This window comes from Myotis nattereri, assembly GCF_964212035.1.
Source record: "Myotis nattereri genome assembly, chromosome: 1".
NCBI lineage: Eukaryota > Metazoa > Chordata > Mammalia > Chiroptera > Vespertilionidae > Myotis > Myotis nattereri.
This window is the reverse complement of record NC_138075.1, coordinates 97,686,610-97,701,465: the sequence shown is the minus strand read 5'-3', so window position 1 is coordinate 97,701,465 and position 14,856 is coordinate 97,686,610.

Below are 14,856 nucleotides of genomic sequence, written 5' to 3'. Positions count from 1 at the left end.
TTGAGACATTACTAGATATAACAATTTCCACAATAATAAAAATAACTTAAACACTGCTGTAGAGTCCACTGTAATAGAATTTGACTTTTAACACAATTTGAACCAATCTTTACAAAGAATGGAAGGGACAGAGAAATGTAGCAAACTGAAGCTGAAGGAAGCTTATTTGTTTACAAGTCACCAGATTAATCATAGGCCACTCTGGGGAAGGCTCCCTTGGAGTCTGTCTTTATTTAGACAGAGACTCATGTCAGAGTATATGAGTCAGAGGAAGCCTTCAGAGCCTCAGTACACTGCAGTGATGTTTCAAATGTTGTTAATTTGGGGACATAAAGGCAAGAATTGTCTAAGAGTTTATTATAATACTAGAGACCCAACGCACGGAATTCGTCCACTGGTGGGGTATGTGGCTTGTGGGGATTGCCTCGCTCACCCTGGTTAGCCAAGTGGCTGTGGACCTGTCCTCTGAGTGGCTACTCCCTGAGCTAGTATCTTTTGTGGAGCCAGAGCACTCGCCTCTCCAGGGGACCCAGTCGAGGCCAGGCCCGGGACAATAGCACTGAGCGGTGGTGCAGTAGGCTTCAGTGCTGAGGTGGCCATGAACCCGCCTCCCAGACTCAGGGGTCAGCCCAGTGGCGGTGCTGCACGGCCTGCGGGTGTCTGGAAGAGGTGGCAGGGAGTGAGGAGGAGGAGCGTGGGGTGTGGAGGCAATGATTGCAGCCCGGGTTCCGGCCAGTTGGCTGAGGGTTCGCAGCAGGAGCAGCTGCACATCCCGGCCAGCCAAGCGGCGCTCCCACTGTGGTAGAGCACTGACCACCGGGGGGCAGCTCCTGCACTGAGCGTCTGCCCCCTGGTGGTCATTATGCATCAAAGTGACTGTTTGACCGGTTGTTCTGGTCTTTCCGCCGTTTGGTTGCTGGGTTTTTATTATATAGGATAGTGGAGTGAGGGCTGTTGAGTAAGCTAAGGTAAGGTAGTTCTTCAAATAGTAAAAAAGATAGGCTAAAAACAGAAATTTATAAAGCTTTTGCTTCTTAAAGTAGCTATCTTTTCAATTTTTACTCTGAAGGTTCACTTTCTTTTGCTACAAATCATTGTACCCATATTTCTTACATAGACATAATGTGCCTAGATAAAACAACAGAAACATTTGGAGCATAAACCAGGTTCATTATTCTGAAACTCCAATAATTCTCAGAGTAACAAAATATCAGACTTGATGCAGATTGTGAATATGGGGTGCTGGTTAGTAAAAAACGTTCTGTGGTTAAAATATCTGTGATGCTAGGGCTGTGTTTCTCCTTTTGAGTTTCTGCCAGTTGGGGTAGGGCTGTAGAGAGAGGCTGTAAAGCTGGGTGAGGGAGAAGATGTGTCTTTCTTTAGACAGAAGCAGTTTGTTCTAGTGGCTGCTTTTTCAATACTCCTAGAACCAGCTTAACATTCTCCCTCAGCACACCCAACCAGCTGACAGGGCCTTTCCCCAGTTCCAGCCCCTGAGGACTCTCCTCAAAGGTCCTGAGGCACCAGCACCAGCAGGGCCTTTGTCTCTGAGGTCCAAGTTTTCACTCCACAGGCCCTTCCCGAAGCTTCTATACTTCAGTAATTTCATCCTGTTTCCTTTGATCCTCCAGCTCTAGGGGTGGTGGCTGCAGCACAGCGGCTGGTGCCTTGGAGTTCCCTTTTTGCCTTTAAACTCCCACAGCACATGGCCAGCAATTTCTTGTACAAAAAGCTCGTATGGTTCCTACCTCCTGAGTGGACCTTTTGAGAGAGATGGGCTTCGGGCTTTCTCCAGCCTCAGATATGGGAACATTGAAATCAGTCACTGGCTTAAATCTCAGGAAACATTTTCCTAACAAACATATTGAAGTTAGATGGATGCAAATATGTTTGATACTGATATGTTCTAGTGAGTTTAGACTTCCACAAGTTTAAAGAAATCTATTCTCAATGTATTATACTTTCCCTTTGGAAAGCTCTGGACCAAGAAATCATAAAATTTTGGACCCTTAAGAGACACTAAAGATCATCTAATTAAAATTTATGATATAGAAGTGAAATGGAATCCAGAAAGCTGAGATTACTCACCAAATTCATACTGCTTATTAGCAGTAAAGACAGGACTTGCATACAGATCTCTCATACCACTTAAAGAAATTCACAAAAATGTCTCAGTGGAAGGAGTGACAAAAATAATACCCTTGGACATTTGAACAAATTCTCTTGCTGAAGACAATCAGAAAACCTGAAAAACTATTTTAAAAATCTTCTTGAAGGTATAAAAAAGCCAACTGGGATAAAACCTAATCAAGCCAAATAAAAATAAAACAGAAACTTCATGGGGCTACTAGGACAAAAATATGTGTCCAAGGCTCACCCAGTGTGGAAGGATCTGGTAAATGCTTCAATCTTTGACTGAGACCAAGAAAAGCTGACCACCAGGAGAAAGGTAAATTGGTCTTCAATGGATTGTAACTCAGTTTTAAAAAGATCTGTGTGACACTAAAAATATTAGTTTCTCAAATTGGATTAAGATAATCTAAAAGTACTTGTATACCCAGGTGCCTGAAAGAAGAAAAAAAACTTCTCTGGAAGATAAGGTCTTATAATTTCTACTGTTTTTCAAATACAATGTCTATTACAAAACAAAAACAAAAACAAACAAAACAAAAAAAAAAACAAGAGATATCCAGGCACAAAAAGAGACAACATAATGAAAACTACAAAAAAAATGTTAAAAAAGTCATAAACACAAGCAGGACTCCAGATGGTACAATTACCAGACACACTCTTTAAAATAACTATGCTTACTATGTTCAAGGGAGAAAAGAAATGTTGAAAACTTTGGAAGAGAATTGCAAAGTATGAGAAATGACAAAGAATATTGAAAAATAAACAAAACAGAAATAACATGACTGAAATATATAAAACAAAAATTATGAGCTCAATAAATGACTATAAGAGCAGTCTAGACATGGATGAAGAAATTATTAGTGAAGTGGAAGATAAAACAGAAGAAAAAAATATATATATATTACCATATATATATGAACAACAGAGAATAAAACATATAGAAAATACAGAAGTGAGGATTAGAAGGGAAATATTCCAAAATAGAGCAGTGGAGATGAAGGAAGAAGTAAAAAAAAAAAAAAAAAACAATGAGCATGGTAAATATGTGGGTAAATCTAAAGTAAAATTAACTGTTCAAAGCAATACTGTTAATGTTTGTTACTCTTTAAAAAATGTAGAGAATTACAATTCCCACTCTCCCCAGCCCTCTTGAAAAAGAGGAATTAAAATTGAAAGGAGGAGGAGAAAACGGAAGAGGAAAAGGGGAAAGTGATGGAGGAAAAGTCCTAAAACATGGCTCAATCAGGCATTCCCTCAAGTTCTGTCTTCCATGAAGTGCCCTTGCAACTTTCCTTTTTGCTTTATTTTTTAAATTAAAACTTTATTGTTGAAAATATTACATATATCCCTTCTTTTCGCCCATTGACCTCTTCTAGCCGCCCCCCCCACCCCCACCCCCCCGCACCCCAGGCCCTCACCACTCTATTGTCTGTGTCCATGGGTTATGTATATAAATATAAGTTATTTGGTTGATCTCTTCCCACTCACCCATCCTCCACTTCCTTTCATTTGCAATTCAGCAGTCTGTTCCATGCTTCTATGTCTCTGTATCTATTGTGTTCAACAATTTATTTTGTTCATTAGATTCCACATATGAGTGAGATCATGTGATACTTATCGTTCTCTGACCAGCTTATTTTGCTTAGCATAATACTCTCTAGGTCAGTGGTTCTCAACCTTGGCTGCACGTTAGAATCACCTGGGAATTTTTTTAAAATCCTGATTTCTGGGCCTCATCCTCCAGAAATTCTGTTTCTTTGTTACTAATCTTGTGGCCCCACCCCATAACAAAGAAGCAGAATTTCCGGAGGATAAGGCCCAGAAATCAGAAATTTTTTAAAATATATTTTATTGATTTTTTACAGAGAGAAAGGGAGAGAGATAGAGAGTTAGAAACATCGATGAGAGACAAACACCGATCAGCTGCCTCCTGCACATCTCCTACTGGGGATGTGCCCACAACCCAGGTACATGCCCTTGACTGGAATCGAACCTGGGACCTTTCAGTCCGCAGGCCAACGCTCTATCCACTGAGCCAAACCGGTTTCAGCCAGAAATCAGGATTTTAAAAAGATTCCCAGGTGATTCTAATGTGTAGCCAAGGTTGAGAACCACTGTTCTAGGTCCATTCATGTTGTTGCAAATGGTAAGAGTTCCTTCTTTAGTATAGCTGTGTAGCATTCTATTTGTAAATGTGCCTCAGCTTTTTTATCCACTCATCTGCTGATAGGCACTTGGTCTGTTTCCAAATTTAGCTATTTTAAATGGCGCTACTATGAACATAGGGGCATATAATCTTTCTGATTGGTATTTTGGGTTTCTTAGGATATATTCCTAGAAGTAGGATCACTGGGTCAAATGGAAGTTCCATTTTTAATTTTTTGAGGAAACTCCATACTGTTTTCCACAGTGGCTGCACCAATCTTCATTCCCACCAGCAGCATACAAGGATTCCCTTTTCTCCGCGTCCTAGCCAGCACTTGTCATTTGTTGATTTGCTGATGGTAGCCATTCTGATAGGTGTGAGGTGATACTTTATTGTCATTTTGATTTGCATCTCTCAGACGATTAGTGACTTTGAGCATGTTTTCATATATCTCCTGGCTTTCTGTATGTCCACTTTAGAGAAGTGTCTATTTAGGCCCATTGGCCATTTTAATAGGATTATATGTCTTTCTTTTGATAAGTTGTCTGAGTTTCTTATGTTTTTGAAATTAACCCCTTACTGTATGTATCATTAGCAAATATGTTCTCCAATGCAGTGGGCTCTCTTCATTTTGTTAGTGGTTACTTTTGCTGTGCAGAAGCTTTTTGTTTGCTTACTATTTGTTTACTTACTATTTGTTTACTTACTCCTTAGTTTCCTTTGCCCTAAAAGATGTATTGGTAAACATATTGCTAAGAGATATTTCTGAGATTTAGCTGCCTATGGTTTACTCTAAAATTTTTATGGTTTCAAAAATTACATTTAAGTCCTTTATCCATTTTGAGTTTATTTTTGTGTATGGTGTAAGTTGGTGGTCTAATTTCATTTTTTTGCATGTACCTGTCTAATTTTCCCAACACCATTTATTGAAGAGACTGTCTTTACACCATTGTATTCTCTTTTCACCTTTGTCAAATATTAACTGAGCATAATTGCTTGGGTCAACTTTTGAGTTCCTTGTTCTGTTCCATTGATTTATATGCCTGTTCTGGTGCTAGTACGAGGTTGTTTAGATTACAGTGGCTTTGTAGTATAACTTGATATCCGATATTGGGATCCCTTAAACTTTGTTCTTCTTTCTCAAGATTTCTGCTGATATTCAAGGTCTTTTTTTTTTTTGTTCCATATAAATTTTTGGAGTGTTTGTTCTAGATCTGTGAAATATGCTGTAGGTATTTTAATAGGGATTGCATTGAATCTATAGAGTGCTTTGGGTAGTGTCGACATTTTAATGGTGGAGTCTACCAATCCAAGAACATGGTATGTTCTTCCATCTGTTTATGTCTTCCTCTCTTTTTTAAATTTCCTTTAGTTTTCTGAGTAGAGGTCTTTTACCTCCTTGGTTAAGTTTATTCCTAAGTATCTTAATTTTTTGTTGCAATGGTAAATGGAATTGTATTTTTAGTTTCTCTTTCTGAGCGTTCGTTATTGATGTATAAAAAAGCCATAGATTTCTGGGTGTTAATTTTGTATACTGCTACCTTGTGGAATTCATTTATTAAATCTAATAGTTTTTTAATGGAGTCTGTAGGGTTTTCTATGTACAATATCATGTCATCTGCGAATAATGACAATTTTACTTCCTCATTTCCAATTTGGATGCCTTTTTTTTTTTTTCTTATCTGATTGCTATGGCTAGGACTTCCAGTACTATGTTGAACTAAAGTGGTGAAAGTGGGCATCCCTGTCTTGTTCCTATTCTTAGGGAAAATGGTTTTAGTTTTTGCCCAATAAGTATGATGTTCACTGTAGGTTTGTCATATATGGCTTTTATTATGGTGAGGTATGATCCCTCTATTCCCACTTAGCTGAGAGTTTTCATCAAAAAAGGATGTTGGATTATGTTGAATGTTGATATGATAATGATTTTTTTTGATATGATAATGATTTTTTTGTATTTCAATTTGCTTATGTAATGTATCACATTTATTGATTTGTGAATATTGTACCAGCCTTGTATCTCTGGAATAAATCCCACTTGATCATGGTGTATGATCTCTTTAATGTATTTTGGATCTGATTTGCTAAAATTTTGTTGAGGATTTTAGCATCTGTGTTCACCAGGGATATTGGCCGGTAATTCTTTTTCTTTGTAGTACCTTTATCTAGTTTTGAAATTAGGGTAATTCTGGCTTCATAGAGCTTGGAAGTGTTCCTTCCTCTTTCATTTAAAAAAAAATCTTTAGTGTTGTGAGTCTTACAGATGTCCCTCTGTTTTACCCCCATTGTCACCCTCAACCCAGGTTCCGCCCTACCCCACCCCAGGTCTTCACCACCCTATTGTCTTTGTCCATAGTTAATACATATATGCATATAAGACATGGGTTTAATCTCTTCGTGCCCCCCTTCTCTCTGAGAATCAGCAGTCTGTCCCATTTCCATGCTGCTGATTCTATTTTATTTACCTGTTTATTCTGTTCATTAGATTTCTTATTTGTTTATTTTGATTTTTAGATTCAGCTGTTGAAATATATGTATTTATTGCCTTTTTATTCTTCATATTTTTTAATCTTTATCTTTTTCTTCTTCTTTTTCCTGTTCTTAAAAAACATCCTTCAACATTTCATATAATACCGATTTGGTGGTGATGAACTCCTTTAGCTTTTTCTTGTCTGTGAAGTTCTTTTTTGGACCTTCAATTCTAAATGATAGCTTTGCTGGGTAGATTAATCTTGCTTGTAGGTCCCTACTATTCATCATTTTGAATATTTCTTGCCACTCCCTTTCCGTTTGCACGTTTTTGTTGAGAAATCAGCTGACAGTCACATGGGCACTCCCTTGTAGATAACTAACTGCTTTTCTCTTGCTGCTTTTAAGAATCTTTGTCTTTAGCCCTTGGCATTTTAATTATATTGTGTCTTGGAGTGGTCCTCTTTGGGTTCCTCTTGTTTGAGACTCTCTTTGCTTCCTGGACTTGTAAGTTTATTTCTTTCACCATATAGGGAACGTTTTCTGTCATTATTTCTTCAAATAGGTTTTCAATATCTTGCTCTCTCTCTTCTTCTGGCACCCCCATAATGTTAATATTGGTATGCTTTCAGTTGTCCCAGAGGCTCCTTACACTATCCTCATATTTTTGGACTCTTTTTCTTTTTGCTTTTCTGATAGGGTGTCTTTCGTTCCTCACATTTCAAATTATTGATTTGATTCTCACAATCCTCTACTCTACTGTTGAATTCCTGTATATTATTCTTTATTTCAATCAGTGTATTCTTAATTTCTGACTGGTCCTTTTCCATATGTTTGACATTCTGACTAAGATCCTTGAAAATCTCACTAAGTTCCTTGCATGTCTCATGAAGATTCTGGAATAACCTTATAACCATGGTTTTCAACTCTGTAACCAGTAGTTGCTTGCTTCCATTTCTTTCATTTGTGACATATTTCTTTGTCTCCACATTTTGGCTCTTTCCCTTTGTGTGTGTATGTGTGTGTGTGTGTGTGTTGTTGTTTTTTTTTTTTCTATGTATTTGGTAGAGCTGCTATATCTCCTGGAGTTGGTAGGGTGTCCTTGTGTAGTAGGTATCCTATAGGGCCAGTGGCTTAGCCTCCCCAATCACCTGAGCTGGGCACTCTAGGTGTGCCCTTTTGTGGACTGTGTGCAAAGTCTTGTTGTAGTTGAGACTTGATTGATGTTGGTGTCACTGAGAAAAATTGGCCTTTAGGCCAATTGGCTGTGAGGACCAGCTGAGACTACAGTGAGAGAGTTGTTGTGCAGGAGATACCATTATGGAGCAGGACTTGCTTCAGTGGGGCTTTGGTGCTCACTGAGTCTGCCCCTTGGGTGTGTCATTTATGGATGTGTAGAGTTGTAATCATGTATGGTTGGATGCTGTCCACCAGATACACTGGCTCTTAGGTCTCCAGGGAGGTGCAAACTCAGCCAATGCCTGGGGCCACTCATCAGGAGCTACAGAGAGATTTACAGATTCCTCCTATTTGTATTAGTATTGCTACTCCAGCTTTATTTTTTTTTTTTTCATTTGCCTGGAAATTTTTTTCCATCCCTTCATTTTAAGCCTGTGTTTGTCCTTTGTTCTGAAATAGGTCTCTTGTGGACAGCATATATATGGGTCATGTTTTTTTATTCATTCAGCTCTATTCATGTCTTTTGATGGGAGCATTCAAGCCATTTACATTTAAGATTATTATTGATAGGTACTTATTTATTGCCATTCTTATTCCCTATGCCTGTGTTCTTCCTTTTCTCTCTATTTCTTCTTCTTACAACAGTTCTTTTAGCATTTCTTACTGTGCTTATTTGGTGGTAATAAGCTCTTTTAGCCTTTTTTTTTTTTTTTTGTCTGTGAAGCTCTTTATTTCAGCTTAGATTTTTGAATGATAGCTTTGCTGGATAGAGTAGTCTTGGATTCAGTACCTTGGTTTTCATTACCTCGTATGCTTCATGGCATTCCCTTCTGGCCTGGAAGTGTTCCTATTGAGAAGTCAGCTAATGGGAACTTCCTTGTAGTTAACTTTCTGTCTCTCTTTTGCAGCCTTTAAGATTCTTTCTTTGTTTTTAATGTTTGCCATTTTAATTAATATGTGCCTAGGTATGGGTCTTTTGGGGTTCATCTTACTTGAGACTCTCTGTGTCTCCTGTACTTGAATGACTTTTTCCTTCACCAGATTAGGGAATTTTTCTGCCATTATTTCTCCAGACAGGTTATTTATTCCTTGCTTAGATTCTTCTCCTTCTGGTCCTGCTATGATGCAAATATTTTTACATTTCATGTTGTCCAAAGCTATCTTAAACTCTCCTGTTTTTAATTTTTTTTCTAATTTACTGCTCTGAACGGGTGCATTTTCTACCTTGTCTTCTGATTCTTTGAATTGGTCTTCAGTTTCTTCTAATCTACTCTTGAATACTTCCAGGGTGTTTGTTATTTCAGCAATGTTGTTTCTCATTTCCAATATATTCTTATTTATTCTTTAAACCTCTTTTTTCATTGGTTATTTCTCATTAAGTCCCTTGATATTCTCATTAATATCCTTATAATTTTCAGTAAGTTGCTTGTAGTTCTCACTGAATTGTTTGAACACACTTATTACAATTTCTCTGAATTCTTTATCTGACTAGTTGCTTGCCTCCATTTCATTGAGTTCCTTTTCTGGTGATTCTTACCTTTTCTTTTTCTTTTTTTCATTTGGGGGTTGTTTCTCTATCTCCCCATGTTTTCTGTCACTTTCTTCTTGTTTCTATGTATTAGATCAAACTGTTATGTCTCCGAGATTTTGTGGGGTGGTCTTATGTAGTAAGTGTTTTGTGGGACCCAGCAGTGCACTCTTAGGTTTCCTGAGCTGAGTCCTCTAGGGAAGCCCCTTACTTGAGTTATTTGGGTTTTCTTGTTGTAGTTGGGTCTTGAATATTATTGTCCCATTCATGGATGGAGTCTCCTCTCAGGCTAGCTGATTATGTGGCTCAACTCTGACCATGTCATGCGAGCTTTTGTGGAGATGCTGACTGAACAGAACAAAATACATCAACACAAAACATGAAACAGAAGAAACAAAACAAAAATGTGCATAAGACCCCTACAGCACCAACAAAAGCAACTGCCAGAGAAGAGAGAATTAGGAAAGAGAAAAGGGAGCAAGAATGATAGGGGGAAAAAAAAAAGAAATAAAATATCTGAGGAGAAAACAAACAAACAAAAACAACAACAAATAAACAAACAGGAAAAGCACAAACAAATACAACAAGAAAAAGGGGGGCAGAATATGTAGATGCAGAGCTGATATAAAGAAAATAAGAATATGGAATTAGAGGAATAGGGGAAGGAAAACAGTTTAAAATAAATGAGGAAGAAAATAAATGAAAAGACAAGAAACAAATTCAAAAGTAAAATATAGGAGAAAGCAGATAGACCTAAAACAAAACAAGATGAGAAAGCAGGAGAATAAAAAAGAAAAAGGAAAGAAAGAAAAAAATTAAACTGAGTAGAAAAAGGGAAGAGGAAAATGAGATGTATGAATGAAATAAGAGACTAGAATAATAACAAATCAATAAAGCAGATAGATAAAGAAAATAAATTTAAAAAGAGAAAAAATAAAGGAAAGAGAAAAAACTAAAAAGGAAAAGAGAAGGAAAAAAGGAGGAAAAAAAGAGATAAAAAACGTGAAGTAGTGTTCGTCTCAGCTGAGTTTAATGCTCCATGGGAGCTCACTTTGGATTCCTCTCTTCTGTTCTCTGTGCCAATTCTGGGCTTCCTGTGAGGCACTTAGGTGCTAACCACTGTCAGGCATTGTCCCGTGGCTTTCAGCAATCTGCTTGAAGTCCCAAGTGATCCACCAATCCACTGCTTTTGTCTGTCTCCACAGGCTTTGGCTGCAAGCAGGAGGGGCCAATCTGCCCTCTAAAGTAGGTTTGTTAGCAGCATGGGGCCCAGGGCAAGGTCAACAAACTTCCCCTGATTCCCTGGGCTCCGCCTCTGCCTGCCTCTGCCTGCTAGTCAGCTGTCAATCTTAATCACTAAAAAATCTGTTTCTGAAAGGGCTTTAGGTGGGGGAGGCACTGTTTAGCTTTCAGGGAATATGGTGGGTGTGTTTCCCTGTCCCAGACCTATTCCTCTGTGGGTGGTCCAACATGTTACTATGCCCTTTGCTGGACAGAGATCCTTGTATGGATACCAACAGTGTCAGCTGGAAACTTGGAGTTTTTATCAGTTCTCCCATGTGGGGAAAGTGCCAGTCTGGTTCCCAGGATAGTGGGGTGGATGCCCCCCTCCCCCAATCCAGCCACTGAGGGCTCCTTGAGAGTCTAAACCTGTCACTTGGCCTCTGCTTTAGTTTCGGCAGCTTTCCTTTTCATCCTCCAGACTCTCTTTTGCAGAATTTGAAATTAGGTTCCAGAAATTTTAGAAAATATATAGTAAGCCAAAGAATAGAGGTAAAATGTTTCTTGTTCTATGAGAATAATAAAATTATTAGTAAGTGCTTACAGTATTCCAAGAACTGTTGTACATGCTCCACAAATATTAACTTATTTAATTCTCATAACAATGTGTGAGGTAGAACACTCACAACTCTACACATCACAGTCTGTTTTACAGATGAAGAAAGTGAGGCAAAAGAAGAGAGTTAATAAATTATCAAAATGACTCTGCTGGAGTGGGGGTGAGGGCTAGAATTTGAAGCACTTTGGACTGTTTCTGCTCACAAATCTTCTTTTGCCTTCACCATTCGCATTCCTCACATATAATAATCTCTGCAACCTCAGTTTAGATAGCTTCACTCTCTCTGCCAGGAAATGTCTCTTGTGTGAGTTTTTAGCTGACACTAATTCTGGTTGCATTAGTTTTTACATCAGGGCACCTTGTGTGGATCTCGCTAACATTGGGGGGTGGAGAGGGTGCCAGCATCTATTTGGTTGATGGTTGTCAGGGTGATTGCAGAGAAACTAACCCTGAGGCATCTGAGGAAAGTCATGGTGCTCAGTGTTATTCCTCTAATGTAGGTGCTATGGGACCTCAGACAGAAAGCAACCATTGTGCTCTCTTGTCATATGATGATAAAAATCAGAGAGAGGCCAAGTTCCATATGTTTTTGTAGCATAGGATGAGGTCTGCCAATTTTGACTAATAACAGAGGTCATTTCATGAAGTTAATTCTGTTGGTCTCTCCGGGGACAAGACAAAAGTTACTTATGGGTTCTTTATTGGTTTCCATTTATGTGTCTTAGAGGACAACATGCATCCTTGGCTGTGAAACCAGGAGCCAGTTGTGCAGATATTTAATAATACCTCATATATGAATTGAATTTAACATTATTGAAATTGGATGAAAGGAGGAAAGAATAGCAGCTAAGCATTGACCATTTGGTGGGAGCTCCTTTTCTACTTCCATCATTTAATTTGGTTGTATGAGGTGTTTATGACTTTTATTGAGGATATAGCAATTGCTTTATTGAGCCCCTCACCACTCAGAAACTTCCTGATTTCTCCCTGAGAAATAATCTGTGAGGCTGGCCCCTCTATTTCAGTGTTCCCATAAAGTACTGTGGCCTCAGAGAATGGGATGAGGTCTTTACACTGAGGGCCACTGATAAAAAAAAAAAAAAATTGTAATTTTATTGGGCATTTTATTATGTGTTTGTTGTTGTTGTTGTTGTTTGTTTTTTTGGTTTCAGAGAGGTAGGGAGAAGTAGAGAGATATAGAAACATCAATGATGAGAGAGAATCATTGATCACCTGCCTCCTGCATGCCCCACACTGGGAATTGAGCCCACAACCTGGGCATGTGCCCTTGACTGGAATCAAACCCAGGACCCTTCAGTCCACAGGCTGACTCTCTATACACTGAGCCAAACCAGCTAGGGTGGGCATTTTATTATGAATGAACATTTGGAAAACTCTTTCCACAGATAGCTGCATGGCTGGAGCCCTCCACTCCATTAGGTCTTCGTCAAATGCCACCTTCTCTGTGAGGCTACATCCTGGTTAAAGTTGCAAGCGTGCCCCTGGCCATAGGCCTCTCTACACCTCACTCTGTTTTAGTTTCTCTACAGTACTTATCACTCACTGTACACTATACTAAATTCCATCATTGGTTATTTGTCTATTCCCATCTCTTGTCTTCACAAGTAGAGTTTTTGTTTTGTTTACTGGTATATCCTCATAGCACAGAACAAGGCCTGGAACTTAGTACACATTTGATAACTGCCTGGTGAGTGAATGATTGTATACGCTTCAGAAGTTAACCCAAAGTTAGTCTCATTGATTCACATATAAATGCACATTTTAAAGGATAAGAATTTTTATGCCCTAGCCCAATCTGTACTTTTTGCATATAAATATTTTGTAGCCCTTGAGAAACCTGAAATGCTAAGAGTTATACTTATAGCTAATTGAGCCTTATCCAGGGCATCTTACCTTCATGGAACAAGTAGGTCCCTCTCACCATGGCCATGACCTTTGGGGGCAAAGTGTATTTACCTTCTCTCCGTCTCCCATCTTACAACATATTTTTTGTTGTTGTTTCCATGGCATATTAAGTCCTTGACCTCTTACCTCCCTGACAAAGGTAGTGACCTGGATTTCACAGGGAGACCCAGAGGAGCCAAGCGTGCTAGGAGAGGCACTTGGCCAGCCCTCAGTCTGGGAGGTGTGATGGGAGCTGAGCCTGAAGGCAGCTCAGGGAAGCAGGAAGGACTGGGATCCGGCCAGAAACTCCTCGGGAGACTGGTCTTTGGTCCAAATGTTCTCCACTTTAATGTGACCACAATCAGAGCGGAGGCTTTGAAGGTCTTATTCTGTATGCATAGCTGTGCCTTGTTTATAAGGTAGTTCCCAGCTTGACAAAAGTCCTCATTCCCCTAGAGAAAAGCTTTGAACATAAATAACCAAGATCGGCAGCATGAGCCTCCCAGAACGATCAATGTCAGAAACACAAATAGATGACAGCACCACAACGTGCAGCTCCCTTTTGAGAAAGAACCAGAACGGGTTCATTATCTGATGGGCCCAATTTTGAGCCAAGGAACATGTCAGCCTTCAGTCATCGCTTTTACTTTTCCTTCAGAACCCTACATAGCGGGGACCAAAGTGAGCCCTCCCTCAGGAAGACCCCTCCAGTCCCACGGGTAGCTTGCGAAGGACACCACTCTCCTCCCACTAAACCTGGAACCCACACATCAAGCCCAAATGTGACAACTGTGTTCACTCCCACTGCTGTCACATCAGGGGCCCATCCCCAAACATCCCTTCAGGCAGACAAAAGTTGCTGCCTGGAGATGCAGGGCACACACTCTGTCTGGGTTTCAAGTAAGTGGCACAAATCGGAGGGATGCAATCAGTACAGATATTTTTGGCCCCTTCAGGCTTTTTCCCCCCTTCAAGCTTTAGCAAATGCTCTGCATGCACATTATTGTCCTCTTTGTCCCCCTCATTGCCCCAACAACCTCACGCTAGACACTTCATACAGTTCAGATCCAATCACAGTTTAATAAGCCCGTCCTCCCCTGCTAGGCCCTAGGAAAGTGTATACACTGGACAGGAAAGCCTGTTCATTAAGCTCAGTGATAGGAGAAGAGAGCAGGGGGTGAAATGCCAAGCCATTTTGCATATTATCTCCTTTTGCTCCTGTTTCTCCGGGCATTCTTGGGACAATCTCAGCTGAAATCAGGCTTTTAAACCACTTAAGCCAGGCTCCATTTTCTGCTGGTCACACAATTCTGAGAGCCCTGCCCTGTGGCAGTCAAACCCTGGAGGGGCTGCGGGATCCCTCATCTAAGCCAGATGACTTCTGTGGGCCAACATTTACTCTGAGTCAGATCATCATATTTGTGTTCTCTCTCGCCTGCTTTCCTTCATGCCTCTCCTTTTCCAGGCACTGAGAGGAAGAGAGAGAAAATAAATATTTTAGAAATATTGTGAAATATCATTTAGCTCAGTGGTTCTGAACCTTCTTAATGCCATGACCCTTTAATACAGTTCCTCATGTTGTGGTGACCTCCAACCATAAAATTATTTTTGTTGCTACTTCATAACTGTAATTTTGCTACTGTTAAGAATCGTAAT